Source organism: Mirounga angustirostris, unplaced genomic scaffold, assembly GCF_029215605.1.
Source record: "Mirounga angustirostris isolate CCGP_5_RB_7025 unplaced genomic scaffold, mMirAng1.0.hap1 SCAF_7, whole genome shotgun sequence".
In the NCBI taxonomy this organism is placed as follows: domain Eukaryota; kingdom Metazoa; phylum Chordata; class Mammalia; order Carnivora; family Phocidae; genus Mirounga; species Mirounga angustirostris.
The window spans coordinates 131,514,154-131,534,154 of NW_026991715.1; positions in this window are offsets into that span (position 1 = coordinate 131,514,154).

Sequence of the window (20,001 nt, forward strand, 5' to 3'; positions counted from 1 at the left end):
AACTGCGTGGGTCCATTTATATGGGGACTTTTTTCAATTAATATATAAATTTATGGTGTTGATAAATATGGTACAGTACTGTAAATGTATTTTCCTTACAATTTTCTTAATAACATTTTCTTTTCTCTAGCTCACTTTATTGTAAGAATACAGTATATAATATATATAACATGTAAAATATGTGTTAATCGACTATTTATGTTATCAGTAAGGCTTCCCAACCAATAGAAGGCTATTAGCAGTTAAGTCTTTGGAGAGTCAAAAGTTATACATGGATTTTCAACTGTGTGGGGGTTGGTGCCCCTAATCCCCGTGTTGTTCAGAGTCAACTGTATAACAACACCTCCAATCCCTATGCATAACTTAACCTTGCCATGCTTTTTCTTTTTTTGACAAAGCTCTTGCCACCTTCTAGCATACCAAATATTATGCTTATTTAGTGTATCAACAGTGTATTGTATGTCTACCACTGATAAAATGCAAGCTCCACAAAAGGAAAGAGAATGTTCCAGGAAAAAAAGGAAAAGAAAGAATGTTTTCTTTTTTCTTTTTTTCCCCTTCCTTCCCCTTTCCTCCTGCTCTTCCTCTTCCTTTTTCTAATGTTTTCTTCACTGTAGTGTTTCAAGCACCTGAAACAAACTCTGCTAAACAATATTTGTTGAGTAAATGGAGTCATTCAGCTCATTGCCTCTTTCTATGAAATTATTTAAAGCAAACTTCCTAGTTTTAAAGAACTTAGTATTACTTGAGAGAGAGAAAAAAAATAAAAATACAGCTGGATTTAACCTTTGATCTTCACTGAATTATAAGGCATTCATCTCATTATTGTATGATGTGGATATAAATATTTTACTCAATTTTTCAACATTACCATCCGAAAATCAGATTGGTTTCATTTGACCTGTGTGGAACTGATTAAGCTCTAATCAAAATGATTGCTAATTCAAATGCCCTCTTTCCTAGCCACACTTTTGGTTTTGTTTGGTTTTTAGAAATACTGGCTTATTTCATTTGTAGGTAATCAGGTTTAATAGGATACAAAAAAAGGTTATGCTTTTTATTTTGTTTTGTTTTTCTTTTATTTTTTATACCTCCACTGCTTTTCTCCTATTCTTTCCCGTTCTCATCTCAACTCCAAGTGATGGGTGCATTTCCTTAACTAAAACAAACGAACAAACAAACGAACAAAAAAACCCACAACTTTTCTTTTGATTATCCATCTTTAGGACTTTCTTATTACAACAACAACAACAACAACAACACACACACACAAACCCACAAAAAACAGAAGGCAGTTTTGGAGACAAATAGATGTGGCACAAGGTAACTACTTGGGAATGCTACATGATTTCTCTGTGCTTCAGTATCCTTACGTGCCAAATAAGGAAAAAAAGAGCGTTTCAGAGTTTTTGTAGAAATTAAATTATTTTACATATCCAAAGTTTATAAAATATGTCACATACATGCTAAAAAATAAGTATTATCCCTCTCTACTTCTTACATTTACAATTCTAATAGGTATAAATAGAAGTTTTAGTACATGGAAAATGGGTTTAAGTTAGTATCTGGACAATTACAATTTCATCACAACACTTAGAAAACTCGTTTTTGTCCATATTTATTCAAATAGAACAATCATTATATTAAGGTAGGTAACCTTATCTGTTGAGTTATAAAAGTACTATAGTTTACCATGAAATGTCAGTTTGAAAGTTTATATAGATCCTGAAAACTCATTTCTATTAAGAAAAAAACAAATTTTTGATGTATACTTTTGCTATCTATTTGTTCTATATAAACTTTATTTTTCTGATTCTAGCTTTAATATTTCTTCAGATACATTTTGCTTATTTCTATCTTCAGATTACAAAGTTATCCTATATGACCTTGAAGATTGAAATTTTTTCTTCAGTTTTTCTTTTCCTATCATGATATTTTTTTCATTAAATAAGTGTTCTATGAAAAAAAGCAACTTTTTAGTTTTGACACCGAACTCACTTTTGAAAGTGTTCAAAAACATCTATGATTTGCCTTTGTTGAGTGTTCATCAGAAACAACATATGATGAGGAAATATCTTCCCCTCCAAGCTCAGAGCACACGGTCAGCTTCAATTACCGCATTTCATCTTTCAACTTAAAGGAGACTAAATACTATTAAAACCACTCATGCATTTGGAAAGACTTTTGAACTATTAATATTTATCACATATCAATGGCATGTGGCTTGTTATAGGATTCTTTCCCAACTTGCCTGTGCAGTGTCCAGAAGGAAAGAGCCTTCACAAATACGTTGACACCTGCTTTCTAGTTGCAACAAGCAGGGAATTAACATCTGCAAGGAGGAGATTACACTCATGCATCATATGGAGTTTTTTCACACACTTCTGTGATTGCTTCAAAAATACCTCCCTTGTGACATATTCCATGAAGGAGCTAACAAATCTGCAGGCAGCAGACAACCTTGAAACACGGCCACTGCTGTTGAAAAGCAATTAATGATAATCTTTTCCTCACCGCTATGGTTGCCATTTTTTATCTATGATTATTATTTTTTTAGTTCTTGACTGAGGCACTCATATGTTATTTTTTAAAAATTAGAAGTTTCTGTTTATATTAATCCCTAAACCACCTTACTGTTTTATGAATCCCAAAACATCTTTTAGATTGTCAAATTAGGAAGTGTTTGCACAGGAGTGCCTGAGTGGCTCAGATGGTTAAGCGTCTGCCTTCAGCTCAGGTCATGATCCCAGGGTCCTGGGATCGAGTCCCGCATCAGGTTCCCTGCTCAGTGGGGAGCCTGCTTCTCCCTCTGCCTCTCTCTCTCTCTGATTCTCATGAATAAATAAGTAAAACATTAAAAAAAGTGTTTGCACATATTAAGAAGAAAATAAACTAAGTATTTCATTGGAGCCTTCCCTTTAAGAACATGTGACTTTATGTATCTTTTTACTAATTTTTAAATTGTTCTGTGATTCTTCACCTGTTGGCTGTTTATTCTGGGGGATATTGAATCTGTATGTTTGTGTGTGTGTATGTGTTTAAGAAAATAAATTGGTAAAACAAGACAACCTGGTAATTACCTGTTTACTTCAATGACTTCTCTGTATTATACAGAAACTCTGTATTGCAGAAACATTTTCCATCTTGGTAAAAAATAAACAAACTCTTTGCTCCTCACAGAATATCAGAAAGGTGTTGTATACTCTTGCAGTTATATAGGTAAAACCTCTTTTATTAGGGGTCAAAAGTTCAAAACCCCAGGTGACCATAAGTGGTAGAGTGAATTAGATAGATCTCTGAAATTTATTATATATCAGGTAGGTATGCCTTTATTTGTCCAATGTAAATGTGTTAAGTTCTGTTGAATATCAAATACAAAATTGGTTATGAATATCTATTAGCATTATTAGATAGCCAGATCTCATTGAGTGTTTATTAGATGTTAGGCATTATGCCAAGCATTTTACATGTTAGCTCATGCAATTTTTATATCAACCTTAGAAGGTGAGTCCCATAATTGTTCCTTTTTTGCAGGGCAAGAAATTGAAGTTCAGAGAGGTTAAATAAATTGCCCAAAGTCATAAAGAAAATAAGCATCAGAGTCTAGATTCAATCCCAGGAACTTTACTAAAATTCTAGCACCTAATTGTCATATTTCTTTAAGCTTTTTTAAAAATTTTCAAGCAATAATAATAACCATAAAAATGCCCCTCAAGTAATTTTCCACATAGATGAAATGTTGCAAAATTTTAATCTTCTTTTTCTTTCTCAATGGAATCTTTTAAAATCCTTTATTATCCTAGTGTATGGATTTGTTAAGAATTTTTTTTACTTGTTCAATTCATTGTGCTTTTGTTTTGTTAATAAATATAATTAAAATATATTATACCTATAAAGGAGGTTAAAAGTCAATACAGATAGCAATATTATTTACTTTCAAATTCATTATATAGAGAGTTTAACTGTAGATTCATGGTTGTATAAAATAGTAATTTAATAAGTAATCAACTGTATTTAAATTTAGAGTAATTTACATAAAGCATATTATCAATCTCTATTTCACAAAAGAAAAACCCCTACAGTGTGAACAAGAATTACTGATAAATTTAGTCTGTCTGAGGCCTTTGTATTATGACACTTAGAGAAAACAAAATGTTACAAAAAAATTTTTGATTTCAGAAATTAAATTTACATTGTGTCTTCTGATATAGATTCTGAATTTAACTTTGAATTAAACTATTCAGACCCAATGATTTTTACCCCATAACCTGACAATTTGCTAAACTTACAGTATAGATGTAATACAAGTTTCTTTATGTTGTAATTGCTATAAACTCAGTCTTGGTGTATTTTGCTTTCTCATTAGAAAGCAGGTCTTTGATGAATTTTACTAACACAATCTACACTATTCATTAAATAAAGTTAAATGGACAATTGATTCACAAATTATATTAGTCTGCTCAGGCTGACATAACAAAAAAATGCAGACTGGATGGCTAGAACAACAGAAATTTATTTTCTTCAATTCTGGAGACTGGAAGTCCAAGATCAAGTTGCCAGCAAGGTTAGTGTCTGGTAAGGGCTCTTTTTCTGACTTACAGATGGTACCTTTTCTCTGTGTCATCACATAGTTTTTCTTCTGTGCATGTACAGAGAGAGAGAGAAAAAGAGAGACAGAGAGAGGAAGAGAGCACACCTGTCTCTCTCTCTCTCTTTTTTTTTTTTAATAAAGGCATCAGTCCTATTGAACTGAAGATTCAGAGGGAAACAAGATTTACTGCCACCAAGATGCTCACATTCTAGTACAAAAAACGGAGTGTAACTAAATGAATCAGTTCCATAATAAAAAGCATGGCATGATGGAATGCTACCAAGTAGGGTAGATAGTTATAACCATCATGGAGAAAATGATGTAAAAAAAAAAAAAAGACAAATGTCACGTATTTGGTTCATACAGATTAAATCAGAATTCACAGGCAGATGGATGATTAGAGTCCATGCCCAGTTGTGTATTACAGTTTGTACAAACTTGCATATAATTGCAAATAGTTTAGTATGTCCAGAACAATGAAGGGGATAGGTGAGAAAAAGGGGTAGTAAATGACTTTTGAGGCATTTGTACTGGGAATCAAAGAAAAGATCATCAACAGAGAGTAACATTATTAGCCTTTTATAGTTTGAAAATAACATGCATGGTATTATTCAGAGAGGTGTTGGGGAATAGAGATGCTGGAGGTTTGAAGCCAAGAGGATTTTGCAATAGTTCAACCGTCAGAAAATAAGAAACTAAATTAATGTAATTATATCTGTAACAGGGAACAAAGGACAGAGTCAAATAATAGCTTGAGAGATTTGATAAGTAGGTCATGATGAGTGGTACGGAGTGTAGAAGAGTCAATGTCAAAGCTTGGATTTCTAACTTTGACCTAATAGTGCACACGGATTAGATTGATTTATTGTCTATGGGTGGTGGTTGCTATTGGTTGTTGTAGTTGTTGTGTACATGGGGGATGGTTCTTTGTTAGCAGTTGTTCAAAATAGGGCACACTGAGTTATCTGGTACACCTAATATATATACTATTTAGAGGACGAAGTCTGGTTGGTAGTATACGTGCATATGGATATAGAACTCAGAGGTGAGGTATGGTTTTGGGAAAAGGTAACATTAGGTAGATGATTATGTGAGAGATTGCTTAAGGAGTGGATGTTGTACCACATGAGAACTGATGAAAAAACCTAAAGAAAGCAAAATTTAAGAAATAAATAAAATTTAAGGAAGAAATAAGAAATGCAACTTTAGAGAAATAGTTGGCTAACTCAATATACATTCTCACTCAAATGGCTTTTCCTTTGCCAACTTCACTCTAGAGACTGGAAAAGCCAAAAATTTACCTCCCTGTCTCTATTGCTGCTAGGAATGACCAATAAAACAATTTTTACTGTAGAAAACAGAAGCAAAACTGCTGGGTATCTTCAAGGAAGGCTTTTACTTTCCTGATACAAGGTTGTGATTTTGCCGGTGTCATCCCTTTTTCCCTTCTTCCTGTGTTGAATATGAATAGGATGACTGATGTTGCAGTATAGATGTGGGAAAAGCCACAGAAATCATGAGCTGTTGTCCTTGTAGCCCTGAATCACTCAGTCACGCAAGATGAATAAGTTCTAGAGACCTGGATACAACATAGTGTCTATGATATCGTTAATAATGTATGATGCACTACAAAATTGTAAAAAGGGTAGATTTCACGTTGTTAGGTGGGGGGCATGAGGAAATACAGTTTGGAGGTGATGAATATACTTTTTACCTTGATCATGATGATGGTGTCGCTGGTTGTTTGCATATGTCCGAACTCATGGAATTCTGTATATTAAATATGTGCAGTTTTTTTATTTATCAATTATACCTCAATAAAAGTATTAAACAAAGAATGAGTCACATGCCTTCAAATATTTTGTTATCTTGAGATAATATAATACTTTTGTTGAAGCCACTTAGTAAAGTCCTCAATTTCTTGAAGAAGGAGGCATTCTAAGTAGTACAAAGAGATAGTAAGGCAAAGGAGGGACACTCAGAAACAGTCAAAATGTTAATATCCATTGTCAACTTTTTACCAAGAAGAAATTAAGAGAAAGCAACTCCAAATTGTTCTTGTGATTGAAGAGTAAAACATAATTTAATTTGTAAAAATTTGAACTTATCTAAAAATTTAGAAAGTCTTCACAAATGGACATAAATTTATGATAGATACCTCGTATAATTAGCCTTTTATTTCAACCTCATTAAACATTAGTGTTAAGTATATCTTAGCTCGGTTTTGACTAGGTCAATAATTCAATGAACATTATTTTAAAGATTAAAAGATGCTCACTTCATGTTTCTTCTAAATTGGAAATAGAGGGGCACCTGGTGGCTCAGTTGTTTAAATGCCTGCCTTCTGCTGGGGTCATAATCCCAGGGTCCTGGGATGCAGCCCCCCCCACCCTCCACAGGGCTCCCTGCTCAACAGGGACTCTCTTTCTCCCTCTCCCTCTGCCCCTTTGCCCACTTGTGCTCTCTTTCTCAAATAAATAAATAAAATCTTTAAAAAATAAATAAAATCTTTAAAAAATAAACAAATAAATTGGAAATAGGCCTTTTAAATTATAAAAGTAATGCATGCTTATCAGAAAAAAATAAGATAATATAGATAAGTATAAATAAAATGGTAAAAATACCTAGCTTTCCACTACCAAAAGAAAACTTTATTTGGTACCTGAACTTCCAGATCTTTTCCTTTGCTTTACTCATTATTTAATATATACCAACATATAGTGATACAGGCTTGTTATGCAGAAATTAATGGAACCCATGTACAGTAAAAGTTTATAGAAAGGTATTTTTGCTATTTAGCCAGCTCAGAGAGTATTAGCTATGTACTTACTTTTTTTTCACTCATTGTTTCTTTGTTAAACATGTTTAATTTCTATTGATAAATTTTGTAAATGGGAGTCTTTGTCTTTTGGCGCCTATTATTGAAGTGGGTACATATGCTAAAGCATATTTGGTGTGAATTAGATAACATTAAATTAAATAAAATAATCAAAGAAAAAAGCTTGACAGCTATAAATAACTTGACAGCTATAACTAACTTTGCTTTGGAGAAAAAATACTACAGCTTCAAAACTAGAGAAGTGTATAATTTTCAGTGTTTTCCTTTTTTTCCTTGCCATTGACTTAATTTAATATACATTTATCTTAGTCACTGTATTATTTATGTCTGTCTTGTCATTTCACTATGGTTCAAAAGGCATTATAGTTTCATTAATATGATAAGAGATAATGTTGAAATTTACAAACTACATAGGGAGTATACTAAGGAATTTGAAATATATCGTGAAGTTGATCTATGTATTTCATTGTTAATCTTTAGTGTTCTACGCTTAAATTTGGAACCATATAATGTACACTCATTTAATGTGTGTGTGTATCTCTGTAGCTCTCACTTTGTTTATTGTGATCATGGAACAATAAGTATAGATCCAAGTGTGTCAGCTCTATGACTAATGCTGCACTTTATAAACATATCTTAATTTAAATAAATAGTTTACTGCTGAAATAACATGAAACTTTGTTTACCTTTTCAAGAGATGACATATGCATTTTGGTTGCTTTAATTTTTGAAAACCACTGAAACAACTTATTTTAACAGATGACATATTTTGTCAACATGCCCTTTTTTGCTCTGCTTTTGTTTGTTTTGTTTTGTTTTGGACATTGGAGACACATCTATTTTGTTTAAACAAAATAAATAAATGAGAATGTTCATTTGGTGATTTCACTCAGTTTAACAATCCCGATGTCAACTTCTCTATCTTTGTGTATTTTTGCTTATAGTCTGATTTAACAAATATTGACAGAAAGTTCCACTTCCTGAGAGTAGTCAGTTTTTTTAAGTAAAGAGAAAGATTTGTCTATAAAGAGCTATACAGTTTTAAATTCTAGACTTGCCTAATAAGCGCTATCAGAAATTAGACATAACTTACTCAGTAATTTTTTAAAAGCATCTCATTTACAACAAAACAGAACAAAGGAACAAAAAACTCCACCCAAAACACCCTTTGATTTCATGATGATTACTAGATAAATAGCAGGTGGAAAATAAAAATATAAACTAGAATATAGTAACTAATAATATTTCATTTCAAATACAAAGCATTAAGTAGATTAACAAAAAATAGGAGTAAATAAACATTTAGAAACAATCAAGTTACAAGGATATTTAACTAAATAAAGAAATCAGCCAAAGTAGAACATCTGGTCAACTTTGCTTAAAAACCATAAGGTAGAATTAATGCCTTTCCATTTCTAACACACGTACTTAAGCTACAAGTACATTTGTTGTCCAAAGAATTTCTCTTGCTGCAGCTGTGGTGCTGGATAAGTGTTGTCTTTGCTCTCTCTACTGCTGTGTTTACAGATAATATACTGACACATAAAACTGGTTCACCAAAGCCACAACGAAAGCAAGCAGTAGGACTTGAACAATCCTATGTGAGAGCACTTGGGCTCTCTCATTATAAAACATGAATTTCTTTTACTGGTTTAGAAAAGTCTGGGTCATTGTCACTCAGACCTTAGAGGCACTAAGCAGGCATAAAAACTGCGGGAGGAATGCCAAAAGCAAAAGCAGATATTTTACCAGTATTTGGCTAGCTTCTTCTGTCCATTCACTTAAATGTTGCATTTAAGCCAACTTGCAATATGAGGACTCATCAGGTCTACCAAAGCCAAGAGACATTAAGTTGTTGGTCTAAAATAAAGTGTCTCCTTGTGCCTTGAAATCTATTTCTGGGGTCTAAAGTCCATTTAAAAATATTGAAACAGTTAAATTACAGAGATTAGGGCATTACACTCAAATTCTAAAGGGCTTTGCTCAGATTTCAGGCTACTAAAAGTTTACACATTAAAGAAATCTGAAACAAAATTTGATGGAATTAAGCAGAGAAACTCTGCCACTATTTGAATACAAACTTGAAAAATCCACCAATATTCTCTATGCTGTAGTTTCTGTGTATGAAAGATGATATTATGAAACCAGACCACCTGTAATGCCCGTTTCAGCACCAATATATATTCCTTTATGATTTATTTGTATTTTCATGAGAACTATCATTTCTATTATTTAAATGACTCATTAAAAACACAAATGATTGATCAAATAATGTTTCTCAGTATCCTCCATTCTTATAATTATCAAAGTAAGTGAAGTTTCTCTGAACTTTGAACAGATTATATTTTTTATCAAAATATAGTTTTTCTATTTGTGTAATATATAATTTTGGTACAATGTAGATGTATAAAGTAATTTTAATAGTACCAAAGTGGCATATAAAATATAGCAATCATGAATATTATTACTTTTAAAACCATTTTGTTTTTACCTGGGAGGGATGAAGTTGAGCTTTGCTGAATTATTTTATTTATTTATTTATTTTTGATATTTTTAAATTTAAATTCAATTTAATTAACATACAGTGTATTATTAGTTTCAGAAGTAGAATTTAGTGGTTTATCAGTTACCATGACACCCAGTACTCACGCTAAGTGCCCTCCTTACTTCCTATCACCCAGTTACCCCATGAATTGTTTTAATGTTCATTATTTGATCTATCCTCTTACCTGTTTTTTGGAGACAAAGATATGTGAGATATCCTATCCTTTTGCTATTGTTACCTAGACTGCATCTACAATGAATCTATTAGCATTTAAAAATATTTAAATTCAATTTAATGTATAGTGTATTATTAATTTCAGGGGTAGAATTTAGTGATTCATCATTTGCATATAACACCCAGCGGTCATTACATCCAGTGCCCTCTTTAATGCCCATCACACACTTATCCCATTCCCCCACCCACCTTCCCTCCAACAACCTTCACTTTGTTTCCTAGAGTTAAGAGTCTCCTGTGGTTTGCCTCCCTGTCTTTATCTTATTTTTCCTTCCCTTCCCCTATAAAAAAATGCTCAGTATCCCTGGCATCAGGGAAATAAAAATAAAAACCACAATGAGATACCACCTCACACCTGTCAGAAAGGCTAAAATTAACAAGTCAGGAAATGACAGATGTTGATGAGGATGCAGAGAAAGAGGAACTCTCTTACACTGTTGGTGGGAATGCAAGCTGGTGCAGCCACTCTGGAAAACTGTATAGAGGTTCCTCAAGAAGTTAAAAATAGAGCTACCCTACAATCCAGCAATTGCACTACTAGGTATTTATCCAAAGGTTACAAACATAGTCATTCAAAGGGGCACCTACATCCCAATGTTTATAGCAGCAATGTCCACAATAGCCAAAATATGGAAAGAGCCCAAGTGTTCATCAACAGATGAATGGGAAAAGAAGTGGTGTATATATACCATGGGATATTATTCAGTCATCAAAAAGAATATAATCTTGTCATTTGCAACCACTAGAGTGGTGAATTGAGCTAGAGTGTATTATGGTAAGTGAAATAAGTCATTCAGAGGAAGACAAATATCATATGATTTCACTCATATGTGGAATTTAAGAATCTATTAGCTTTTATACTCTGCTTTTTTATCCAATTGCATTGTGTGCTTCCTCTTTCTCCCCAAATATTGTATATATCTTAAGACCCATTTTATTATTTTCCTGGCACTAAAAATTCCAGAATAATGAGTATTTGAATATGCATTTAGCCCAATTTAGGGTATATATTAGGTACTCTACCAACCATCTTTTTTTGATCATTCATGCCCACTGGGATAAAGGATATTTTATTTTGGACAGGAATATAGATGTTGTTTCTTCTCAAAAATGTCTCTCAGTCTCCAGCAGATTAGCCGGGCTGTTTACACCTGGTGGAAGAAGTGGTAAGTATCAAGACAGCAAGCCCCAGTGAGCAAGCTTAAAGTTTCTGCTCCCAGTGGGTTTGCTACTGTCACATTGGCCAAAACAAGTCACACAGGCAACCCTAGGATCAGAGTAGGAGAGGACTGTACAAGTGTACAGACAGACAAGGGTACGAAAAACCGGGGACTGCTACCACAGCAATATCCCATAATATCTAATTTTGGTGTTTTAATATAAAATAGAATGTGTTATATTTTAAATTTACTCCAGAACAAAAATGGAAGTACTTTTTTGCATTTTTCTTCTATATTTTTAAAACTATGATATTTGGTTTTAATTTATAAAATTAATTCTAGAGTGCATTTCCCTGATTTTTAAGCATGATTTAGATTTTAGTTGGCATGAAATTCAGCTGAATGCTAACGAGCAATAAACAAATTTGAGTAGGTATTAGAGAATAAAGTCTAAAATGTTGATGTTATCTTCTTTTGTTTTTCAGAGTAGATGAAATAAAGGAAAAAATGAGGATGCTGAGAAGTCTGTATTATTAGTTTTCTCACTTGTTAAATGTACATTTTAACTCTTTTGTATTATGATTTCTATTTACTTAAATGCTAAATGTACACTTTAGCTCTTTCGTATTATGATTTTTATTTACTTAAATGTTAAATGTACATTTTAGCTCTTTTGTATTATGATTTTTATTTACCTTCTTGGGTTTTTTGTAGTTTCCCTACTTGTAGGCTATAAATTTTCACTACTATATACTGGAAACACATGTCACCTTTTCTAAAGATTTGTAAGAAATCTGAATTTTTATACAACTTACTAGCTCAATTTTTTTTTAGTTATTTCATCATGTAGTGAATAAAAATGCTGACATATTCAGAAATTGAATTCAGTAAATAGTGTAAGATTTGGTGTGAAAATCAAAGCAACCAAAGCTCAAGAAAGCATTTGTGTATAAGTAGGATATTTTGGTAAATGTTACTTTTCTATACATCTTTTTAAGGTTTTTTTGTTTCAATATCTCACGCTAGCATTTAACTGTTTCATAGGTTATCCGTGGGTATTCCTAAATTACTGCCTCTAACTAATGAAAGCCTCAGAAAATTAAAATGCCCGTTTCGCCAGAGTTATTAAGCAAAAGTTTTCTAAATTATCCAGGAGACACCGGAGCAGCGTTGAGTCGAAAGTCTAAGTGCAAAGTAAAGAAATTAACTATCACTTTTTGCCCACATGGCCTTGCATATGACCATAGTGAAGAAAAAGTCAGAGAGAAGAGCAAACGTTTTGTGTAATCAGCATTTATTTAGTCTGCTTTTCCATGAGCCTTGACCTTTCTATGGCATTATAGCATTATGGTTTATTATGCTCAGACTCTATGGCTGCCATATATATATATATATATATGGCAGCCATATACATATACATAAATATATAGTGTTAAGAAAATTTCTATTGAGCTTCTTGGAAAAAATACAGTTAAAAGAAGGATGGTTAAAAAAAAGAAGAAGAAGAATAGTTAGTGCATCCAAAGTAGTGTTATGAATTCACCCATTGATAATCATTTTTGCTGTCAATATATTACAATGATGGATAACACATAAAATAAAGTTACAAATCCAGGCTCATAAAAACAGATCAACAACAACAAACGAAGAATTAAAAAAACTAATGAGCACACTTCTGCCACTGTCTAGAGAGGCATCAGTACCACATATGCAAAGGTGGCCAGAAATTTGGCTCTTGCAGCATAATAAATACTAAATACACTTCATACACAAATGAAAAAACTGGATCCAGACTCACAAGCTAAATTTAAGGGAGAACCCCAGAGGGAGGGGGGAAGGGAGGGAGGGAGAGGGGAGAGTAGCTAATGCTAAGGAGACAGAAATTTAAAATAATGAGAAAGGGAAAAAAATCTATAAATAAGAGCAAAACCTAATTCTAAGAAAGATAGCTAATGGATTCTATAATTAAAATATGAATTCACAACAGACAATAATAATGTTACTTAACAATTTGAAAAAGATATTAAGATTATTGAAGATATTTGTGGAGGTAAAATTAAAGATATTTGTCTTAAAAACTGATAGACTGAATTTATTAATCAAAAATTTATACAGATATGAGCAGTGGTAGGTAAATACATTTTGAAAAATTAGAAATCTTGGATAAAATTTATATAATACATACAAATAGGAATTTGAGAAACAATTAGGAATTTGAGAAACAATAGACTACACAAAGCACATTAGTGAATTGCAACATAATCTTTAGAATTTCGTCACAAATGAAGCCAAGAGAAAGTTCACATCCTGCTATTATGTAGGAAGTCACAAGAGAACTATGAATGCTTTCTAACAATGCAAACAAGGTAGAAAACCAACAGAACCATTTTTAAAGCATGTAAGAGAGCTTATGCCACAAAGAACACCAATGAACTAATGTGCAATTTGATGAATACGTCTTGTCAACAAAGAGGCCCATAGCTGCTTTTATCTTTGATGGAGCAACAGAAGGAAGAAAAAAAGATCTGTGTAAGAAGAAATCAGATGAGAAAGCTAATGACCCTTTTAATGGCAAAGTGAGAACTAGCATAAGAGCGAAAACTCTCTAGAGTAATTGATTTAAGGTAAGACTTTAAAAATTAGACAGTTTTTTCCATTGGTCTTCCCTAAGTGCTCATGGGAAAAATGAAGGCAAAGAAGGACCCCAAGAGAGAACTCCCTGTGAGGTATAAATATCATACCTGAAGAACTATTGTGGTAAGCTAGAAAACTGAGATAAACACTATAGACACTTTAAATTTTTACTTAATCCAAACCAGCAGCCCTCTACAGGTGCGGAAATAGTAGGAGAGGTGACAGACTTTGTCAAATACCAGTCTTGGGGCCCATTAGTAACAGGAAATGTCTCTCTGAATCTTATAGTGAGTATTAAATCCTGGATATCTACATGTGGAAGAGAAGCAGGAGAACTGAGAGAGATATCTCTCCTGGTTTGTAATTGGCCAGGACTAGCAGGAAGATGAAGGCAAGAAAAGCTAAATGAAATCAGGTATCCAGCAAAAATAGAAGTTTCTTGTCCTGAATTCAAATAATTTGAAATATGCAATAAACGACCTGAATCTAACCTAAGCCAACTGTTGGTGTTGTTGATGATGATAATAATAATAGTGAATAGAGCTATTTCAGCATGAACTTGACTGCCTCATATAGGATTCAACTTGACAGAAGAGAATACCTGAAATTTTTGTACACAGATATTATCTACTTAAGTTCCAAAATACCTGGCACTCAAGTGAAAAAAAAATAATTACAAAGCACAAAAGAAGCAAAACACCATGGCTCATCATCAAGAAAGGAAACAGCCAATAGAATAGATAACATAGATCTTGGTATTACCATATTTGTATTTAAAATAACTAATATAAATACATACGGCAATCTAGTGGATAAAGGGAAACAGCATTCATGACATATAGGGAAGAAAGTTAAATAAATAAATTGATAAATAGATGAATGAATGAATGAATGAATGAATAAATAAATAAATAAATGACAGATAGATAGATGATAGATAAAACACCCAAATGGCAATATGTTATATAACAAATAATTTGGGTACTTATCAGATAGCAGAGAAAAATTTCAATGAAGTTGAAAAGAGGTTAAAAATACAAATACACAAAGACCCAAATGTGAAACCTGAAACAATAAAACTCCTAAAAGAAACCATTGGCAGTAATCTTTTGGACATCAGCCTTAGAAATGTATTTTTGAATTTGTCTCCTTAGTACATGAAAAGATGCTCAGTATCACTAATCATCAGTAAAAATCAAAAGCACAATGAGATATCACCTCACACATGTTAGTATGTCTATTATCAAAAGACAAGAGATAAAAAGTGTTGTTGAACATGTGGAGAAAAGGGAACTTAGTGCACTGTTGGTGGGAATATAAATTGATATAGCCACTATGAAAAACAGTTATAGACGCTTCTTAAACAAATTAAAAATAGAACTACTGTAGGATGCAGCCATCCCACCTCTGGCTGTTTATCCAAAGGAAATGAAATCATCATCTCTAAGAGATATCTGCACCCCCTTGTTCATTGCAGCATTGTTTACAATAGCCAAGACATGATAAGAACACAAATGCTCATCAGTGGATGAAAGGATAAAGCAAATGTAGTAAATGCATACAATGGAATATTATTCATCTGTCAGTGAGGGAAAGGTGGTCAAACCAACAGATTGCCATTTCTGTGGCATCGAATTGACAGAATGTCAGGTAGAAATCTAGGGGTGTTGGGCATAGACTGGCATGCTTCAAATTAAGGAAGTAATCACATAGCAAATATTTTAAATCTAAACTTATACTCAGAGATTCTGTAATTCACATATGACAATATTGGGACCTCATTGATCAGGTGACAGTTATGTCCAAGGATAGGCCAGACAGATGGTGGAGAAAAGCTCTTCTGAGATTTCCTCCCTGACCTAAGCACATCACACTCATGGACTGAAGTTGAGGTAACTCGTCCAGCACAGCACTGCAGGAAATGCACACCATAGTGTCCTGTGGTCCACCTGGAATTTAGCTCTTTGCAGTCTAAATTTCAGTCTTCACAATTTCCTGAACAACTAGGCTAAATCTTGCAATACATATTTCTAATCTTCAGTATAGAAAATGCTTTGTTAGGAGTCTTCTTTCTTCTCTATAAATCCTTGCTTCTTTCCACAATACCAACTTAATAAAAATATTTGCATAAATGGTCATGGTCAGCTACAAAGTTCATCATAGTTTTAGTTACTAAGGTGCTCATGTGTCCTGTCAAATATCAATCTCCTAACTCCAGAAAGTGGAGCCCATGATCTCATATGACTTGCTGCTGTAAAGGTCCTGTCCTTCAATTTACTAAAATTAAAATTTTAAGTCATCCACTAGGGTTGTTTCAGACCACTCTATGTCTCATTTTTTTTTCAAGATTTGAGGAAAATTCACTAAACAGTTAAAAGTTTTAAGGCATTGGTTTTATATATATATATAGATAGATAGAGAGAGAGAGAGAGAGAGAGAGAGAGAGAGATACCAATGCCTTAAAACTGTGTATGTGTGTGTGAAAGAGAGTGTATGGAAGCAGCTTTATCTTCCTAAAATACATTAGATGAATTTCTTTATTTTTTATATATAGAGAGAGACAGAGAGAAAGAAATAAAACAGAAGATGGACATATAAACTGAAGATATAAACTTCACTATTAATAAAGTAAAAATTTAGATTTACTAATAATAAAGATTTAGATTTGTGGCTAGAGACTGACTAAAAACCTATGAGTTGCCATCTTCACTGTCTAAACCTTGGGATTCCCAACTTAGAGAATATTAAATTATTTATCATTATCTTCTTTATACTTTATATCAATTTTTTTAAGAAATTAAAAATAAAGAAATTCATCTAATGTATTTTAGGAAGATATAACTGCCTCCATACACTCTTTTACACACACACACAATGAAGACCTATCTGGGAGCCAGATACCATCTTCCACCTCCTAAACATAGTTTTAAAGGCCTAGTGCAACATCTATACTTATTCTCAGATTCAACACTTTCCAAAACTGATTTCTGGTATCAAGAAAAAATTTAATCCCTGACTTCACAGAACTTTCTATCTAGTAGAAGAGATAAAATTTGTAATATGTAATGTAAAATTTGTAATAATGTAGATGCAATAAAAAACAAAACGTGAGGGGCACTTGGGTGGCTCAGTCAGTTAACTGTCCTACTCTTAATTTTGGCTCAGGTCATGATCTCGGGGTCATGAGATTGAGTCCCATGTCAGGCTCCCCACTGAGTGTGGAGTGTGGAGCCTGATTAAGATTCTCTCTCTCCCTCTGCCCCTCCCTCTGCTCAGCTCTCTCTCTCTCTTTAAAATCAATCAATCAATCAATCAATCAATCTTTTTTAAAAATATGAAGGATGGGGGCGCCTGGGTGGCTCAGTCATTAAGTGTCTGCCTTCGGCTCAGGTCATGGTCCCGGGGTCCTGGGATGGAGCTCCATGTCAGGCTCCCTGCTCAACGGAAGCCTGCTTCTCCCTCTCCAGCTCCCCCGCTTGTGCTCTCTCTCTCTCTGTGTCAAATAAATAAATAAAATCTTTAAAAAAAATAAAAAATAAAAATGTGAAGGCTGATGTAATAAAAGTACCAGAACCTGTACACTAAATAAATGGTTCTGTAGAAAGAGGGTAAGGAGACGGGTGAGAAGAAACAGAAGCAGTCATACTGCCTCAGGAACAGCGACTGGACTTTGTGGCTCATTTAGGGACTTACGATACAATTTCAATAACACAACTGTTCATATTCTAGATTGTTCTGCATCCAGTTAATTGAAAGTAATCTGGAAATTCACAACAACCTTCCTCTGGATGTTTGCTCACTTCCAACGCAAGCACATTTTTATGATGTGTTTAGCTAGCAGATTAGTGAAGTGGGTATGTCAGAAAGATTCAGCTTGCTAATTAGCGTTTTTAATGAGTTTTTGCTATGTCTCTCCTTAGCAGTCTATTTACCATTTTCCATACTGTAGTTTAAAAGCCAAAATCCTAGTGGATTTCAAATTATCTCAAAGTATTTCTACTAAAAATCTGCCCACTCGTAATATTTAATGAATTTAATTGATAGCAGAGAGACTAATAGTAAGGTGGAGTATAAAAGCATAAAATAGTAATAGTGAGGAAAGTTATAAGAACAAGTGTATAACAAAACATATAAATATATAATACATCCAAACATTAAAATAATAAAATCAAAACAGAAATGTGTGTATGTAGAATTCAATAAAAATTACCCAAATATACATATTACTATATATGCAATATTTATTTAAATGAAGTTTTAATGAACTTGTAGTTAAATTCAAACTATCTTAATCTTATAAACTATAATCTATGTGATAGATTGTTTTATTTGCAAATTCTGTGGCATTGGTCAATACACTGTAACTTATAAACAATACCTATATATCAACTACATTAATTAATTAGTGTACTGTTACTGTGTACTGTATTCTATTACTATATATGGTAAGTTCTAGTTTGGCAAATATAATAGCAAAATGAAGAAGTACATGTCTATCCACTGAGTGACAGTCTGCTGTCCAGAACAACTCCCAATTAAGAGAACCTTAATGGTGCTATTTATTATCTATGTTTCACTTTATTACAATTTCATATCAGAGAGAAAATTTAGAGTCAGAGTTCAGACTTGGTGAGTACTAAGCTTTGTACAAAGTTGAGATTGGTTAACTCTGTTCAAGCTGGGAAGCTTCTTTTAACTTTCCTGGTTACTTTTATGGAGGATGCAACATGTTGATTTCCAACAAAATCTTTTTCCCCTTTTCATGTTATACAGCTCTCATTGGGAAGTGGCTTCTCAGCTAGAGATGACATTACCTAGACCCTTTCTGTGGTGGTAATAAGACCTGTCTCCAATGAAAGTGAAGATGAAAGTAAAGTGAGTGAAACGTATCTGGGTGAAGTTAGTTAAGAATCACAGGAGCCTGCCTCTTGCTTTCTCTTTACCCTTTTGAGGACTGAGGACAGAAGACTCTTGAGTTTCTGGGGGACAGCAGAGCAGTCTGGAAGCAACCTGGTTCCTAAAGAACCCCAAAGACGAGATAATCTCACATCAAACAGGAATATACCCACATTAGCTAGCCATTTGAGTGACAAGTAAACTTCCCTTGTGCTGAGTCGTTGAAATTTGGGGGTTTATTTTTTAGATTATGGAGAGCTACCTTAACTACAGAAAGAATTCAGGATTCTTCTACACAGGTGAATTTTTTAATCACATTATCTCAGTGATCATTTGAATGCTTATTAGATACATTTATATTGGTCTCCTAATAATGACCTATTAAATTAAATCAAATCACCTATTAAATATATATATATACACATATATATGTATATATATGTATATGTATATATATATATATATATATATATATATATATACACACATGCACATCAATTAAGCATATATGAAGGATGAGATAAAGTCAAAGTTTGAATGTTAGTAGTCAGAAAACAACCTTAAAAGCAACAAACACATACACATACACACATTTTCATTTATCCAGCTCATCAACACATTGTGGGGAGAAAAGGCACATAGGAAAATCTGTTTTCTTTCTCTATGGATTGCTTCATCTCCTCTTTTCACTTTATTTTACCAAGCACATTGTGTTAGGGATTTGGGAGGCTTATTATTAAAACAATCCTGAATCCTAAGGGAAAAAAAAAATCAGGTGATGCAGATGTGATCTAAGTGAAGAGAATAAGCTTTAAGAAAGTTCAATGAAATCATATTACAGGAGGAACATACAAAACACCAGATTCCCTATTGCAATCTATGATTATATGAGGTTAACTTTAAATCCTCTTTGTTATTACAGATTAATGAGTAGAGGCAATATAGCTAAAATATGAAAAGAGGAAAAAATCGGTTAATCACTGAACTCTACTTGTAATAAAAATATTTCCTTTCTTTACCAATGATATAATTATATTAATAAAATTCCCATACATGACTGCCAGAAATTCTTTTGAAGGGTGAGTATGAGTTTGGCTTCAAA